We start from the raw sequence: 16,151 nt of genomic DNA, 5'->3' as shown, positions 1-16,151 counted from the left end.
TGCATATTCCCAGACATACACATGTGAACAGTCCACCTTTTTGTACCTTGAGCAGAGACTTTGAAATGTTGGCCTGTTTTGCCCACCGGCCTGGTTCTCGCCCTCTTTCTTAGAGCCTGCAAATACCTTTCAGGTCCTCACCCTCGCAATGACAGGGTCTTTGATGTGCCGCTACTTACCCTAGAGAGCTATATTGTCACTTACTCTGGTTTCTCTTCAAAACGAAAAAATCTTTTGCCTTTTACTAAAGATTTCCGTGGAGAGGAACATTTAAGAGTTTATTCAATTTTTTTAAGCCTTGCCACAGGTGAGGCTGTTTGTCATTTGTTTAAAAGAAAAGCATTAGAAGTTGGGGAATATCCAGCAATTGTCTGCTGCTTTTTTGGGGGACATGAGTTTGGTGTTTTATTCCTGAGCGCTCTGCTTGCTCATTTGCATAAACAGAGTGCAGGAGAGGTGCCTCATGGGAAAGAGCTTGTGCAGTGCATGAGATTGCTTTTCTTGACTGACTTGAAACTTCACGATCGCAGGCAGTATATTTTCTTATCTCCCAAAGATCCTGCTGCCAGATCCCAGAGGTCACCCTCCTTTTTAAAGGTGGGACCAAGACTCATGCTGTGCTTTTCATAGGGCTTGCCCGTTATTTGTGCCCGTTAGAGGTGCCCTGAGAGGTCGCCAATCCTGAGTCAGCTTCCTCTCAGGTAGACTTGAAGGGGCACGTCAGACTTGTTTCACGTGTCTCCAGCCTAGACAGATATATCCTTCTATATTCAGGTTTAATGAAAGTACGTGTGAAAAAGGCACATACGGTGCATGGCTATGTGTAGAGCGTGTTGAAAGCGTAAAATGGCTAGGGGACAAAAGGCCTACAGTGCCACTTAACTAAAAGCCTGATTCACATTTGCTGTTCCCCTTCCCCAGCAGCCCCGACAACTCCTAATGAGCTGAGGTGAGTACAAAAGAAATTTGCATATTCCCAGACATACACATGTGAACAGTCCACCTTTTTGTACCTTGAGCAGAGACTTTGAAATGTTGGCCTGTTTTGCCCACCGGCCTGGTTCTCGCCCTCTTTCTTAGAGCCTGAAAATACCTTTCAGGTCCTCACCCTCGCAATGACAGGGTCTTTGATGTGCCGCCACTTACCCTAGAGAGCTATATTGTCACTTACTCTGGTTTCTCTTCAAAACGAAAAAATCTTTCGCCTTTTACTAAAGATTTCCGTGGAGAGGAACATTTAAGAGTTTATTCAATTTTTTTAAGCCTTGCCACAGGTGAGGCTGTTTATCATTTGTTTAAAAGAAAAGCATTAGAAGTTGGGGAATATCCAGCAATTGTCTGCTGCTTTTTTGGGGGACATGAGTTTGGTGTTTTATTCCTGAGCGCTCTGCTTGCTCATTTGCATAAACAGAGTGCAGGAGAGGTGCCTCATGGGAAAGAGCTTGTGCAGTGCATGAGATTGCTTTTCTTGACTGACTTGAAACTTCACGATCTCAGGCAGTATATTTTCTTATCTCCCAAAGATCCTGCTGCCAGATCCCAGAGGTCACCCTCCTTTTTAAAGGTGGGACCAAGACTCATGCTGTGCTTTTCATAGGGCTTGCCCGTTATTTGTGCCCGTTAGAGGTGCCCTGAGAGGTCGCCAATCCTGAGTCAGCTTCCTCTCAGGTAGACTTGAAGGGGCACGTCAGACTTGTTTCACGTGTCTCCAGCCTAGACAGATATATCCTTCTATATTCAGGTTTAATGAAAGTACGTGTGAAAAAGGCACATACGGTGCATGGCTATGTGTAGAGCGTGTTGAAAGCGTAAAATGGCTAGGGGACAAAAGGCCTACAGTGCCACTTAACTAAAAGCCTGATTCACATTTCCTGTTCCCCTTCCCCAGCAGCCCCGACAACTCCTAATGAGCTGAGGTGAGTACAAAAGAAATTTGCATATTCCCAGACATACACATGTGAACAGTCCACCTTTTTGTACCTTGAGCAGAGACTTTGAAATGTTGGCCTGTTTTGCCCACCGGCCTGGTTCTCGCCCTCTTTCTTAGAGCCTGAAAATACCTTTCAGGTCCTCACCCTCGCAATGACATGGTCTTTGATGTGCCGCCACTTACCCTAGAGAGCTATATTGTCACTTACTCTGGTTTCTCTTCAAAACGAAAAAATCTTTCGCCTTTTACTAAAGATTTCCGTGGAGAGGAACATTTAAGAGTTTATTCAATTTTTTTAAGCCTTGCCACAGGTGAGGCTGTTTATCATTTGTTTAAAAGAAAAGCATTAGAAGTTGGGGAATATCCAGCAATTGTCTGCTGCTTTTTTGGGGGACATGAGTTTGGTGTTTTATTCCTGAGCTCTCTGCTTGCTCATTTGCATAAACAGAGTGCAGGAGAGGTGCCTCATGGGAAAGAGCTTGTGCAGTGCATGAGATTGCTTTTCTTGACTGACTTGAAACTTCACGATCGCAGGCAGTATATTTTCTTATATCCCAAAGATCCTGCTGCCAGATCCCAGAGGTCACCCTCCTTTTTAAAGGTGGGACCAAGACTCATGCTGTGCTTTTCATAGGGCTTGCCCGTTATTTGTGCCCGTTAGAGGTGCCCTGAGAGGTCGCCAATCCTGAGTCAGCTTCCTCTCAGGTAGACTTGAAGGGGCACGTCAGACTTGTTTCACGTGTCTCCAGCCTAGACAGATATATCCTTCTATATTCAGGTTTAATGAAAGTACGTGTGAAAAAGGCACATACGGTGCATGGCTATGTGTAGAGCGTGTTGAAAGCGTAAAATGGCTAGGGGACAAAAGGCCTACAGTGCCACTTAACTAAAAGCCTGATTCACATTTCCTGTTCCCCTTCCCCAGCAGCCCCGACAACTCCTAATGAGCTGAGGTGAGTACAAAAGAAATTTGCATATTCCCAGACATACACATGTGAACAGTCCACCTTTTTGTACCTTGAGCAGAGACTTTGAAATGTTGGCCTGTTTTGCCCACCGGCCTGGTTCTCGCCCTCTTTCTTAGAGCCTGAAAATACCTTTCAGGTCCTCACCCTCGCAATGACAGGGTCTTTGATGTGCCGCCACTTACCCTAGAGAGCTATATTGTCACTTACTCTGGTTTCTCTTCAAAACGAAAAAATCTTTCGCCTTTTACTAAAGATTTCCGTGGAGAGGAACATTTAAGAGTTTATTCAATTTTTTTAAGCCTTGCCACAGGTGAGGCTGTTTATCATTTGTTTAAAAGAAAAGCATTAGAAGTTGGGGAATATCCAGCAATTGTCTGCTGCTTTTTTGGGGGACATAAGTTTGGTGTTTTATTCCTGAGCTCTCTGCTTGCTCATTTGCATAAACAGAGTGCAGGAGAGGTGCCTCATGGGAAAGAGCTTGTGCAGTGCATGAGATTGCTTTTCTTGACTGACTTGAAACTTCACGATCGCAGGCAGTATATTTTCTTATCTCCCAAAGATCCTGCTGCCAGATCCCAGAGGTCACCCTCCTTTTTAAAGGTGGGACCAAGACTCATGCTGTGCTTTTCATAGGGCTTGCCCGTTATTTGTGCCCGTTCGAGGTGCCCTGAGAGGTCGCCAATCCTGAGTCAGCTTCCTCTCAGGTAGACTTGAAGGGGCACGTCAGACTTGTTTCACGTGTCTCCAGCCTAGACAGATATATCCTTCTATATTCAGGTTTAATGAAAGTACGTGTGAAAAAGGCACATACGGTGCATGGCTATGTGTAGAGCGTGTTAAAAGCGTAAAATGGCTAGGGGACAAAAGGCCTACAGTGCCACTTAACTAAAAGCCTGATTCACATTTCCTGTTCCCCTTCCCCAGCAGCCCCGACAACTCCTAATGAGCTGAGGTGAGTACAAAAGAAATTTGCATATTCCCAGACATACACATGTGAACAGTCCACCTTTTTGTACCTTGAGCAGAGACTTTGAAATGTTGGCCTGTTTTGCCCACCGGCCTGGTTCTCGCCCTCTTTCTTAGAGCCTGCAAATACCTTTCAGGTCCTCACCCTCGCAATGACAGGGTCTTTGATGTGCCGCCACTTACCCTAGAGAGCTATATTGTCACTTACTCTGGTTTCTCTTCAAAATGAAAAAATCTTTTGCCTTTTACTAAAGATTTCCGTGGAGAGGAACATTTAAGAGTTTATTCAATTTTTTTAAGCCTTGCCACAGGTGAGGCTGTTTATCATTTGTTTAAAAGAAAAGCATTAGAAGTTGGGGAATATCCAGCAATTGTCTGCTGCTTTTTTGGGGGACATGAGTTTGGTGTTTTATTCCTGAGCGCTCTGCTTGCTCATTTGCATAAACAGAGTGCAGGAGAGGTGCCTCATGGGAAAGAGCTTGTGCAGTGCATGAGATTGCTTTTCTTGACTGACTTGAAACTTCACGATCGCAGGCAGTATATTTTCTTATCTCCCAAAGATCCTGCTGCCAGATCCCAGAGGTCACCCTCCTTTTTAAAGGTGGGACCAAGACTCATGCTGTGCTTTTCATAGGGCTTGCCCGTTATTTGTGCCCGTTAGAGGTGCCCTGAGAGGTCGCCAATCCTGAGTCAGCTTCCTCTCAGGTAGACTTGAAGGGGCACGTCAGACTTGTTTCACGTGTCTCCAGCCTAGACAGATATATCCTTCTATATTCAGGTTTAATGAAAGTACGTGTGAAAAAGGCACATACGGTGCATGGCTATGTGTAGAGCGTGTTGAAAGCGTAAAATGGCTAGGGGACAAAAGGCCTACAGTGCCACTTAACTAAAAGCCTGATTCACATTTGCTGTTCCCCTTCCCCAGCAGCCCCGACAACTCCTAATGAGCTGAGGTGAGTACAAAAGAAATTTGCATATTCCCAGACATACACATGTGAACAGTCCACCTTTTTGTACCTTGAGCAGAGACTTTGAAATGTTGGCCTGTTTTGCCCACCGGCCTGGTTCTCGCCCTCTTTCTTAGAGCCTGAAAATACCTTTCAGGTCCTCACCCTCGCAATGACAGGGTCTTTGATGTGCCGCCACTTACCCTAGAGAGCTATATTGTCACTTACTCTGGTTTCTCTTCAAAACGAAAAAATCTTTCGCCTTTTACTAAAGATTTCCGTGGAGAGGAACATTTAAGAGTTTATTCAATTTTTTTAAGCCTTGCCACAGGTGAGGCTGTTTATCATTTGTTTAAAAGAAAAGCATTAGAAGTTGGGGAATATCCAGCAATTGTCTGCTGCTTTTTTGGGGGACATGAGTTTGGTGTTTTATTCCTGAGCTCTCTGCTTGCTCATTTGCATAAACAGAGTGCAGGAGAGGTGCCTCATGGGAAAGAGCTTGTGCAGTGCATGAGATTGCTTTTCTTGACTGACTTGAAACTTCATGATCGCAGGCAGTATATTTTCTTATCTCCCAAAGATCCTGCTGCCAGATCCCAGAGGTCACCCTCCTTTTTAAAGGTGGGACCAAGACTCATGCTGTGCTTTTCATAGAGCTTGCCCGTTATTTGTGCCCGTTATTTGTGCCCGTTAGAGGTGCCCTGAGAGGTCGCCAATCCTGAGTCAGCTTCCTCTCAGGTAGACTTGAAGGGGCACGTCAGACTTGTTTCACGTGTCTCCAGCCTAGACAGATATATCCTTCTATATTCAGGTTTAATGAAAGTACGTGTGAAAAAGGCACATACGGTGCATGGCTATGTGTAGAGCGTGTTGAAAGCGTAAAATGGCTAGGGGACAAAAGGCCTACAGTGCCACTTAACTAAAAGCCTGATTCACATTTGCTGTTCCCCTTCCCCAGCAGCCCCGACAACTCCTAATGAGCTGAGGTGAGTACAAAAGAAATTTGCATATTCCCAGACATACACATGTGAACAGTCCACCTTTTTGTACCTTGAGCAGAGACTTTGAAATGTTGGCCTGTTTTGCCCACCGGCCTGGTTCTCGCCCTCTTTCTTAGAGCCTGAAAATACCTTTCAGGTCCTCACCCTCGCAATGACAGGGTCTTTGATGTGCCGCCACTTACCCTAGAGAGCTATATTGTCACTTACTCTGGTTTCTCTTCAAAACGAAAAAATCTTTCGCCTTTTACTAAAGATTTCCGTGGAGAGGAACATTTAAGAGTTTATTCAATTTTTTTAAGCCTTGCCACAGGTGAGGCTGTTTATCATTTGTTTAAAAGAAAAGCATTAGAAGTTGGGGAATATCCAGCAATTGTCTGCTGCTTTTTTGGGGGACATGAGTTTGGTGTTTTATTCCTGAGCGCTCTGCTTGCTCATTTGCATAAACAGAGTGCAGGAGAGGTGCCTCATGGGAAAGAGCTTGTGCAGTGCATGAGATTGCTTTTCTTGACTGACTTGAAACTTCACGATCTCAGGCAGTATATTTTCTTATCTCCCAAAGATCCTGCTGCCAGATCCCAGAGGTCACCCTCCTTTTTAAAGGTGGGACCAAGACTCATGCTGTGCTTTTCATAGGGCTTGCCCGTTATTTGTGCCCGTTAGAGGTGCCCTGAGAGGTCGCCAATCCTGAGTCAGCTTCCTCTCAGGTAGACTTGAAGGGGCACGTCAGACTTGTTTCACGTGTCTCCAGCCTAGACAGATATATCCTTCTATATTCAGGTTTAATGAAAGTACGTGTGAAAAAGGCACATACGGTGCATGGCTATGTGTAGAGCGTGTTGAAAGCGTAAAATGGCTAGGGGACAAAAGGCCTACAGTGCCACTTAACTAAAAGCCTGATTCACATTTCCTGTTCCCCTTCCCCAGCAGCCCCGACAACTCCTAATGAGCTGAGGTGAGTACAAAAGAAATTTGCATATTCCCAGACATACACATGTGAACAGTCCACCTTTTTGTACCTTGAGCAGAGACTTTGAAATGTTGGCCTGTTTTGCCCACCGGCCTGGTTCTCGCCCTCTTTCTTAGAGCCTGAAAATACCTTTCAGGTCCTCACCCTCGCAATGACAGGGTCTTTGATGTGCCGCCACTTACCCTAGAGAGCTATATTGTCACTTACTCTGGTTTCTCTTCAAAACGAAAAAATCTTTCGCCTTTTACTAAAGATTTCCGTGGAGAGGAACATTTAAGAGTTTATTCAATTTTTTTAAGCCTTGCCACAGGTGAGGCTGTTTATCATTTGTTTAAAAGAAAAGCATTAGAAGTTGGGGAATATCCAGCAATTGTCTGCTGCTTTTTTGGGGGACATAAGTTTGGTGTTTTATTCCTGAGCTCTCTGCTTGCTCATTTGCATAAACAGAGTGCAGGAGAGGTGCCTCATGGGAAAGAGCTTGTGCAGTGCATGAGATTGCTTTTCTTGACTGACTTGAAACTTCACGATCGCAGGCAGTATATTTTCTTATCTCCCAAAGATCCTGCTGCCAGATCCCAGAGGTCACCCTCCTTTTTAAAGGTGGGACCAAGACTCATGCTGTGCTTTTCATAGGGCTTGCCCGTTATTTGTGCCCGTTCGAGGTGCCCTGAGAGGTCGCCAATCCTGAGTCAGCTTCCTCTCAGGTAGACTTGAAGGGGCACGTCAGACTTGTTTCACGTGTCTCCAGCCTAGACAGATATATCCTTCTATATTCAGGTTTAATGAAAGTACGTGTGAAAAAGGCACATACGGTGCATGGCTATGTGTAGAGCGTGTTAAAAGCGTAAAATGGCTAGGGGACAAAAGGCCTACAGTGCCACTTAACTAAAAGCCTGATTCACATTTCCTGTTCCCCTTCCCCAGCAGCCCCGACAACTCCTAATGAGCTGAGGTGAGTACAAAAGAAATTTGCATATTCCCAGACATACACATGTGAACAGTCCACCTTTTTGTACCTTGAGCAGAGACTTTGAAATGTTGGCCTGTTTTGCCCACCGGCCTGGTTCTCGCCCTCTTTCTTAGAGCCTGCAAATACCTTTCAGGTCCTCACCCTCGCAATGACAGGGTCTTTGATGTGCCGCCACTTACCCTAGAGAGCTATATTGTCACTTACTCTGGTTTCTCTTCAAAACGAAAAAATCTTTTGCCTTTTACTAAAGATTTCCGTGGAGAGGAACATTTAAGAGTTTATTCAATTTTTTTAAGCCTTGCCACAGGTGAGGCTGTTTGTCATTTGTTTAAAAGAAAAGCATTAGAAGTTGGGGAATATCCAGCAATTGTCTGCTGCTTTTTTGGGGGACATGAGTTTGGTGTTTTATTCCTGAGCGCTCTGCTTGCTCATTTGCATAAACAGAGTGCAGGAGAGGTGCCTCATGGGAAAGAGCTTGTGCAGTGCATGAGATTGCTTTTCTTGACTGACTTGAAACTTCACGATCGCAGGCAGTATATTTTCTTATCTCCCAAAGATCCTGCTGCCAGATCCCAGAGGTCACCCTCCTTTTTAAAGGTGGGACCAAGACTCATGCTGTGCTTTTCATAGGGCTTGCCCGTTATTTGTGCCCGTTAGAGGTGCCCTGAGAGGTCGCCAATCCTGAGTCAGCTTCCTCTCAGGTAGACTTGAAGGGGCACGTCAGACTTGTTTCACGTGTCTCCAGCCTAGACAGATATATCCTTCTATATTCAGGTTTAATGAAAGTACGTGTGAAAAAGGCACATACGGTGCATGGCTATGTGTAGAGCGTGTTGAAAGCGTAAAATGGCTAGGGGACAAAAGGCCTACAGTGCCACTTAACTAAAAGCCTGATTCACATTTGCTGTTCCCCTTCCCCAGCAGCCCCGACAACTCCTAATGAGCTGAGGTGAGTACAAAAGAAATTTGCATATTCCCAGACATACACATGTGAACAGTCCACCTTTTTGTACCTTGAGCAGAGACTTTGAAATGTTGGCCTGTTTTGCCCACCGGCCTGGTTCTCGCCCTCTTTCTTAGAGCCTGAAAATACCTTTCAGGTCCTCACCCTCGCAATGACAGGGTCTTTGATGTGCCGCCACTTACCCTAGAGAGCTATATTGTCACTTACTCTGGTTTCTCTTCAAAACGAAAAAATCTTTCGCCTTTTACTAAAGATTTCCGTGGAGAGGAACATTTAAGAGTTTATTCAATTTTTTTAAGCCTTGCCACAGGTGAGGCTGTTTATCATTTGTTTAAAAGAAAAGCATTAGAAGTTGGGGAATATCCAGCAATTGTCTGCTGCTTTTTTGGGGGACATGAGTTTGGTGTTTTATTCCTGAGCGCTCTGCTTGCTCATTTGCATAAACAGAGTGCAGGAGAGGTGCCTCATGGGAAAGAGCTTGTGCAGTGCATGAGATTGCTTTTCTTGACTGACTTGAAACTTCACGATCTCAGGCAGTATATTTTCTTATCTCCCAAAGATCCTGCTGCCAGATCCCAGAGGTCACCCTCCTTTTTAAAGGTGGGACCAAGACTCATGCTGTGCTTTTCATAGGGCTTGCCCGTTATTTGTGCCCGTTAGAGGTGCCCTGAGAGGTCGCCAATCCTGAGTCAGCTTCCTCTCAGGTAGACTTGAAGGGGCACGTCAGACTTGTTTCACGTGTCTCCAGCCTAGACAGATATATCCTTCTATATTCAGGTTTAATGAAAGTACGTGTGAAAAAGGCACATACGGTGCATGGCTATGTGTAGAGCGTGTTGAAAGCGTAAAATGGCTAGGGGACAAAAGGCCTACAGTGCCACTTAACTAAAAGCCTGATTCACATTTCCTGTTCCCCTTCCCCAGCAGCCCCGACAACTCCTAATGAGCTGAGGTGAGTACAAAAGAAATTTGCATATTCCCAGACATACACATGTGAACAGTCCACCTTTTTGTACCTTGAGCAGAGACTTTGAAATGTTGGCCTGTTTTGCCCACCGGCCTGGTTCTCGCCCTCTTTCTTAGAGCCTGAAAATACCTTTCAGGTCCTCACCCTCGCAATGACAGGGTCTTTGATGTGCCGCCACTTACCCTAGAGAGCTATATTGTCACTTACTCTGGTTTCTCTTCAAAACGAAAAAATCTTTCGCCTTTTACTAAAGATTTCCGTGGAGAGGAACATTTAAGAGTTTATTCAATTTTTTTAAGCCTTGCCACAGGTGAGGCTGTTTATCATTTGTTTAAAAGAAAAGCATTAGAAGTTGGGGAATATCCAGCAATTGTCTGCTGCTTTTTTGGGGGACATGAGTTTGGTGTTTTATTCCTGAGCTCTCTGCTTGCTCATTTGCATAAACAGAGTGCAGGAGAGGTGCCTCATGGGAAAGAGCTTGCGCAGTGCATGAGATTGCTTTTCTTGACAGACTTGAAACTTCACGATCGCAGGCAGTATATTTTCTTATCTCCCAAAGATCCTGCTGCCAGATCCCAGAGGTCACCCTCCTTTTTAAAGGTGGGACCAAGACTCATGCTGTGCTTTTCATAGGGCTTGCCCGTTATTTGTGCCCGTTAGAGGTGCCCTGAGAGGTCGCCAATCCTGAGTCAGCTTCCTCTCAGGTAGACTTGAAGGGGCACGTCAGACTTGTTTCACGCGTCTCCAGCCTAGACAGATATATCCTTCTATATTCAGGTTTAATGAAAGTACGTGTGAAAAAGGCACATACGGTGCATGGCTATGTGTAGAGCGTGTTGAAAGCGTAAAATGGCTAGGGGACAAAAGGCCTACAGTGCCACTTAACTAAAAGCCTGATTCACATTTCCTGTTCCCCTTCCCCAGCAGCCCCGACAACTCCTAATGAGCTGAGGTGAGTACAAAAGAAATTTGCATATTCCCAGACATACACATGTGAACAGTCCACCTTTTTGTACCTTGAGCAGAGACTTTGAAATGTTGGCCTGTTTTGCCCACCGGCCTGGTTCTCGCCCTCTTTCTTAGAGCCTGAAAATACCTTTCAGGTCCTCACCCTCGCAATGACAGGGTCTTTGATGTGCCGCCACTTACCCTAGAGAGCTATATTGTCACTTACTCTGGTTTCTCTTCAAAACGAAAAAATCTTTCGCCTTTTACTAAAGATTTCCGTGGAGAGGAACATTTAAGAGTTTATTCAATTTTTTTAAGCCTTGCCACAGGTGAGGCTGTTTATCATTTGTTTAAAAGAAAAGCATTAGAAGTTGGGGAATATCCAGCAATTGTCTGCTGCTTTTTTGGGGGACATAAGTTTGGTGTTTTATTCCTGAGCTCTCTGCTTGCTCATTTGCATAAACAGAGTGCAGGAGAGGTGCCTCATGGGAAAGAGCTTGTGCAGTGCATGAGATTGCTTTTCTTGACTGACTTGAAACTTCACGATCGCAGGCAGTATATTTTCTTATCTCCCAAAGATCCTGCTGCCAGATCCCAGAGGTCACCCTCCTTTTTAAAGGTGGGACCAAGACTCATGCTGTGCTTTTCATAGGGCTTGCCCGTTATTTGTGCCCGTTCGAGGTGCCCTGAGAGGTCGCCAATCCTGAGTCAGCTTCCTCTCAGGTAGACTTGAAGGGGCACGTCAGACTTGTTTCACGTGTCTCCAGCCTAGACAGATATATCCTTCTATATTCAGGTTTAATGAAAGTACGTGTGAAAAAGGCACATACGGTGCATGGCTATGTGTAGAGCGTGTTAAAAGCGTAAAATGGCTAGGGGACAAAAGGCCTACAGTGCCACTTAACTAAAAGCCTGATTCACATTTCCTGTTCCCCTTCCCCAGCAGCCCCGACAACTCCTAATGAGCTGAGGTGAGTACAAAAGAAATTTGCATATTCCCAGACATACACATGTGAACAGTCCACCTTTTTGTACCTTGAGCAGAGACTTTGAAATGTTGGCCTGTTTTGCCCACCGGCCTGGTTCTCGCCCTCTTTCTTAGAGCCTGCAAATACCTTTCAGGTCCTCACCCTCGCAATGACAGGGTCTTTGATGTGCCGCTACTTACCCTAGAGAGCTATATTGTCACTTACTCTGGTTTCTCTTCAAAACGAAAAAATCTTTTGCCTTTTACTAAAGATTTCCGTGGAGAGGAACATTTAAGAGTTTATTCAATTTTTTTAAGCCTTGCCACAGGTGAGGCTGTTTGTCATTTGTTTAAAAGAAAAGCATTAGAAGTTGGGGAATATCCAGCAATTGTCTGCTGCTTTTTTGGGGGACATGAGTTTGGTGTTTTATTCCTGAGCGCTCTGCTTGCTCATTTGCATAAACAGAGTGCAGGAGAGGTGCCTCATGGGAAAGAGCTTGTGCAGTGCATGAGATTGCTTTTCTTGACTGACTTGAAACTTCACGATCGCAGGCAGTATATTTTCTTATCTCCCAAAGATCCTGCTGCCAGATCCCAGAGGTCACCCTCCTTTTTAAAGGTGGGACCAAGACTCATGCTGTGCTTTTCATAGGGCTTGCCCGTTATTTGTGCCCGTTAGAGGTGCCCTGAGAGGTCGCCAATCCTGAGTCAGCTTCCTCTCAGGTAGACTTGAAGGGGCACGTCAGACTTGTTTCACGTGTCTCCAGCCTAGACAGATATATCCTTCTATATTCAGGTTTAATGAAAGTACGTGTGAAAAAGGCACATACGGTGCATGGCTATGTGTAGAGCGTGTTGAAAGCGTAAAATGGCTAGGGGACAAAAGGCCTACAGTGCCACTTAACTAAAAGCCTGATTCACATTTGCTGTTCCCCTTCCCCAGCAGCCCCGACAACTCCTAATGAGCTGAGGTGAGTACAAAAGAAATTTGCATATTCCCAGACATACACATGTGAACAGTCCACCTTTTTGTACCTTGAGCAGAGACTTTGAAATGTTGGCCTGTTTTGCCCACCGGCCTGGTTCTCGCCCTCTTTCTTAGAGCCTGAAAATACCTTTCAGGTCCTCACCCTCGCAATGACAGGGTCTTTGATGTGCCGCCACTTACCCTAGAGAGCTATATTGTCACTTACTCTGGTTTCTCTTCAAAACGAAAAAATCTTTCGCCTTTTACTAAAGATTTCCGTGGAGAGGAACATTTAAGAGTTTATTCAATTTTTTTAAGCCTTGCCACAGGTGAGGCTGTTTATCATTTGTTTAAAAGAAAAGCATTAGAAGTTGGGGAATATCCAGCAATTGTCTGCTGCTTTTTTGGGGGACATGAGTTTGGTGTTTTATTCCTGAGCGCTCTGCTTGCTCATTTGCATAAACAGAGTGCAGGAGAGGTGCCTCATGGGAAAGAGCTTGTGCAGTGCATGAGATTGCTTTTCTTGACTGACTTGAAACTTCACGATCTCAGGCAGTATATTTTCTTATCTCCCAAAGATCCTGCTGCCAGATCCCAGAGGTCACCCTCCTTTTTAAAGGTGGGACCAAGACTCATGCTGTGCTTTTCATAGGGCTTGCCCGTTATTTGTGCCCGTTAGAGGTGCCCTGAGAGGTCGCCAATCCTGAGTCAGCTTCCTCTCAGGTAGACTTGAAGGGGCACGTCAGACTTGTTTCACGTGTCTCCAGCCTAGACAGATATATCCTTCTATATTCAGGTTTAATGAAAGTACGTGTGAAAAAGGCACATACGGTGCATGGCTATGTGTAGAGCGTGTTGAAAGCGTAAAATGGCTAGGGGACAAAAGGCCTACAGTGCCACTTAACTAAAAGCCTGATTCACATTTCCTGTTCCCCTTCCCCAGCAGCCCCGACAACTCCTAATGAGCTGAGGTGAGTACAAAAGAAATTTGCATATTCCCAGACATACACATGTGAACAGTCCACCTTTTTGTACCTTGAGCAGAGACTTTGAAATGTTGGCCTGTTTTGCCCACCGGCCTGGTTCTCGCCCTCTTTCTTAGAGCCTGAAAATACCTTTCAGGTCCTCACCCTCGCAATGACATGGTCTTTGATGTGCCGCCACTTACCCTAGAGAGCTATATTGTCACTTACTCTGGTTTCTCTTCAAAACGAAAAAATCTTTCGCCTTTTACTAAAGATTTCCGTGGAGAGGAACATTTAAGAGTTTATTCAATTTTTTTAAGCCTTGCCACAGGTGAGGCTGTTTATCATTTGTTTAAAAGAAAAGCATTAGAAGTTGGGGAATATCCAGCAATTGTCTGCTGCTTTTTTTGGGGGACATGAGTTTGGTGTTTTATTCCTGAGCTCTCTGCTTGCTCATTTGCATAAACAGAGTGCAGGAGAGGTGCCTCATGGGAAAGAGCTTGTGCAGTGCATGAGATTGCTTTTCTTGACTGACTTGAAACTTCACGATCGCAGGCAGTATATTTTCTTATATCCCAAAGATCCTGCTGCCAGATCCCAGAGGTCACCCTCCTTTTTAAAGGTGGGACCAAGACTCATGCTGTGCTTTTCATAGGGCTTGCCCGTTATTTGTGCCCGTTAGAGGTGCCCTGAGAGGTCGCCAATCCTGAGTCAGCTTCCTCTCAGGTAGACTTGAAGGGGCACGTCAGACTTGTTTCACGTGTCTCCAGCCTAGACAGATATATCCTTCTATATTCAGGTTTAATGAAAGTACGTGTGAAAAAGGCACATACGGTGCATGGCTATGTGTAGAGCGTGTTGAAAGCGTAAAATGGCTAGGGGACAAAAGGCCTACAGTGCCACTTAACTAAAAGCCTGATTCACATTTCCTGTTCCCCTTCCCCAGCAGCCCCGACAACTCCTAATGAGCTGAGGTGAGTACAAAAGAAATTTGCATATTCCCAGACATACACATGTGAACAGTCCACCTTTTTGTACCTTGAGCAGAGACTTTGAAATGTTGGCCTGTTTTGCCCACCGGCCTGGTTCTCGCCCTCTTTCTTAGAGCCTGAAAATACCTTTCAGGTCCTCACCCTCGCAATGACAGGGTCTTTGATGTGCCGCCACTTACCCTAGAGAGCTATATTGTCACTTACTCTGGTTTCTCTTCAAAACGAAAAAATCTTTCGCCTTTTACTAAAGATTTCCGTGGAGAGGAACATTTAAGAGTTTATTCAATTTTTTTAAGCCTTGCCACAGGTGAGGCTGTTTATCATTTGTTTAAAAGAAAAGCATTAGAAGTTGGGGAATATCCAGCAATTGTCTGCTGCTTTTTTGGGGGACATAAGTTTGGTGTTTTATTCCTGAGCTCTCTGCTTGCTCATTTGCATAAACAGAGTGCAGGAGAGGTGCCTCATGGGAAAGAGCTTGTGCAGTGCATGAGATTGCTTTTCTTGACTGACTTGAAACTTCACGATCGCAGGCAGTATATTTTCTTATCTCCCAAAGATCCTGCTGCCAGATCCCAGAGGTCACCCTCCTTTTTAAAGGTGGGACCAAGACTCATGCTGTGCTTTTCATAGGGCTTGCCCGTTATTTGTGCCCGTTCGAGGTGCCCTGAGAGGTCGCCAATCCTGAGTCAGCTTCCTCTCAGGTAGACTTGAAGGGGCACGTCAGACTTGTTTCACGTGTCTCCAGCCTAGACAGATATATCCTTCTATATTCAGGTTTAATGAAAGTACGTGTGAAAAAGGCACATACGGTGCATGGCTATGTGTAGAGCGTGTTAAAAGCGTAAAATGGCTAGGGGACAAAAGGCCTACAGTGCCACTTAACTAAAAGCCTGATTCACATTTCCTGTTCCCCTTCCCCAGCAGCCCCGACAACTCCTAATGAGCTGAGGTGAGTACAAAAGAAATTTGCATATTCCCAGACATACACATGTGAACAGTCCACCTTTTTGTACCTTGAGCAGAGACTTTGAAATGTTGGCCTGTTTTGCCCACCGGCCTGGTTCTCGCCCTCTTTCTTAGAGCCTGCAAATACCTTTCAGGTCCTCACCCTCGCAATGACAGGGTCTTTGATGTGCCGCCACTTACCCTAGAGAGCTATATTGTCACTTACTCTGGTTTCTCTTCAAAATGAAAAAATCTTTTGCCTTTTACTAAAGATTTCCGTGGAGAGGAACATTTAAGAGTTTATTCAATTTTTTTAAGCCTTGCCACAGGTGAGGCTGTTTATCATTTGTTTAAAAGAAAAGCATTAGAAGTTGGGGAATATCCAGCAATTGTCTGCTGCTTTTTTGGGGGACATGAGTTTGGTGTTTTATTCCTGAGCGCTCTGCTTGCTCATTTGCATAAACAGAGTGCAGGAGAGGTGCCTCATGGGAAAGAGCTTGTGCAGTGCATGAGATTGCTTTTCTTGACTGACTTGAAACTTCACGATCGCAGGCAGTATATTTTCTTATCTCCCAAAGATCCTGCTGCCAGATCCCAGAGGTCACCCTCCTTTTTAAAGGTGGGACCAAGACTCATGCTGTGCTTTTCATAGGGCTTGCCCGTTATTTGTGCCCGTTAGAGGTGCCC

General features: G+C 45.1%; 17 non-coding genes across 17 annotated transcripts; all 17 read left to right on the top strand.

Moving 5' to 3' along the window:
* The first annotated feature begins 200 nt into the window (after positions 1-200).
* LOC146775558 (U5 spliceosomal RNA) lies at positions 201-315 on the top strand. Its single transcript, XR_014973706.1, has one exon. It is a non-coding gene; the product is annotated as a U5 spliceosomal RNA (small nuclear RNA).
* An 852-nt stretch (positions 316-1,167) lies between these two features.
* On the top strand, positions 1,168-1,282 carry LOC146775557 (U5 spliceosomal RNA). The gene has a single exon (XR_014973417.1). It is a non-coding gene; the product is annotated as a U5 spliceosomal RNA (small nuclear RNA).
* An 852-nt stretch (positions 1,283-2,134) lies between these two features.
* LOC146775556 (U5 spliceosomal RNA) lies at positions 2,135-2,249 on the top strand. The gene has a single exon (XR_014973416.1). It is a non-coding gene; the product is annotated as a U5 spliceosomal RNA (small nuclear RNA).
* Positions 2,250-3,101: 852 nt separating this feature from the next.
* Positions 3,102-3,216, top strand: LOC146775555 (U5 spliceosomal RNA). Its single transcript, XR_014973415.1, has one exon. It is a non-coding gene; the product is annotated as a U5 spliceosomal RNA (small nuclear RNA).
* Positions 3,217-4,068: 852 nt separating this feature from the next.
* Positions 4,069-4,183, top strand: LOC146775554 (U5 spliceosomal RNA). The gene has a single exon (XR_014973944.1). It is a non-coding gene; the product is annotated as a U5 spliceosomal RNA (small nuclear RNA).
* Positions 4,184-5,035: 852 nt separating this feature from the next.
* LOC146775553 (U5 spliceosomal RNA) lies at positions 5,036-5,150 on the top strand. The gene has a single exon (XR_014973413.1). It is a non-coding gene; the product is annotated as a U5 spliceosomal RNA (small nuclear RNA).
* Positions 5,151-6,015: 865 nt separating this feature from the next.
* On the top strand, positions 6,016-6,130 carry LOC146775552 (U5 spliceosomal RNA). The gene has a single exon (XR_014973412.1). It is a non-coding gene; the product is annotated as a U5 spliceosomal RNA (small nuclear RNA).
* An 852-nt stretch (positions 6,131-6,982) lies between these two features.
* On the top strand, positions 6,983-7,097 carry LOC146775551 (U5 spliceosomal RNA). The gene has a single exon (XR_014973411.1). It is a non-coding gene; the product is annotated as a U5 spliceosomal RNA (small nuclear RNA).
* Positions 7,098-7,949: 852 nt separating this feature from the next.
* LOC146775550 (U5 spliceosomal RNA) lies at positions 7,950-8,064 on the top strand. Its single transcript, XR_014973705.1, has one exon. It is a non-coding gene; the product is annotated as a U5 spliceosomal RNA (small nuclear RNA).
* Positions 8,065-8,916: 852 nt separating this feature from the next.
* LOC146775549 (U5 spliceosomal RNA) lies at positions 8,917-9,031 on the top strand. The gene has a single exon (XR_014973410.1). It is a non-coding gene; the product is annotated as a U5 spliceosomal RNA (small nuclear RNA).
* Positions 9,032-9,883: 852 nt separating this feature from the next.
* Positions 9,884-9,998, top strand: LOC146775548 (U5 spliceosomal RNA). The gene has a single exon (XR_014973409.1). It is a non-coding gene; the product is annotated as a U5 spliceosomal RNA (small nuclear RNA).
* Positions 9,999-10,850: 852 nt separating this feature from the next.
* LOC146775547 (U5 spliceosomal RNA) lies at positions 10,851-10,965 on the top strand. Its single transcript, XR_014973408.1, has one exon. It is a non-coding gene; the product is annotated as a U5 spliceosomal RNA (small nuclear RNA).
* Positions 10,966-11,817: 852 nt separating this feature from the next.
* LOC146775546 (U5 spliceosomal RNA) lies at positions 11,818-11,932 on the top strand. The gene has a single exon (XR_014973703.1). It is a non-coding gene; the product is annotated as a U5 spliceosomal RNA (small nuclear RNA).
* Positions 11,933-12,784: 852 nt separating this feature from the next.
* LOC146775545 (U5 spliceosomal RNA) lies at positions 12,785-12,899 on the top strand. The gene has a single exon (XR_014973407.1). It is a non-coding gene; the product is annotated as a U5 spliceosomal RNA (small nuclear RNA).
* An 852-nt stretch (positions 12,900-13,751) lies between these two features.
* LOC146775544 (U5 spliceosomal RNA) lies at positions 13,752-13,866 on the top strand. The gene has a single exon (XR_014973406.1). It is a non-coding gene; the product is annotated as a U5 spliceosomal RNA (small nuclear RNA).
* Positions 13,867-14,719: 853 nt separating this feature from the next.
* On the top strand, positions 14,720-14,834 carry LOC146775543 (U5 spliceosomal RNA). Its single transcript, XR_014973405.1, has one exon. It is a non-coding gene; the product is annotated as a U5 spliceosomal RNA (small nuclear RNA).
* An 852-nt stretch (positions 14,835-15,686) lies between these two features.
* Positions 15,687-15,801, top strand: LOC146775542 (U5 spliceosomal RNA). Its single transcript, XR_014973943.1, has one exon. It is a non-coding gene; the product is annotated as a U5 spliceosomal RNA (small nuclear RNA).
* The last annotated feature ends 350 nt before the right edge of the window (positions 15,802-16,151 follow it).

This window comes from Triturus cristatus, chromosome 12 (genome assembly GCF_964204655.1).
Source record: "Triturus cristatus chromosome 12, aTriCri1.1, whole genome shotgun sequence".
In the NCBI taxonomy this organism is placed as follows: Eukaryota; Metazoa; Chordata; class Amphibia; order Caudata; family Salamandridae; genus Triturus; species Triturus cristatus.
This window is presented reverse-complemented; position numbering and strand designations above follow the sequence as displayed.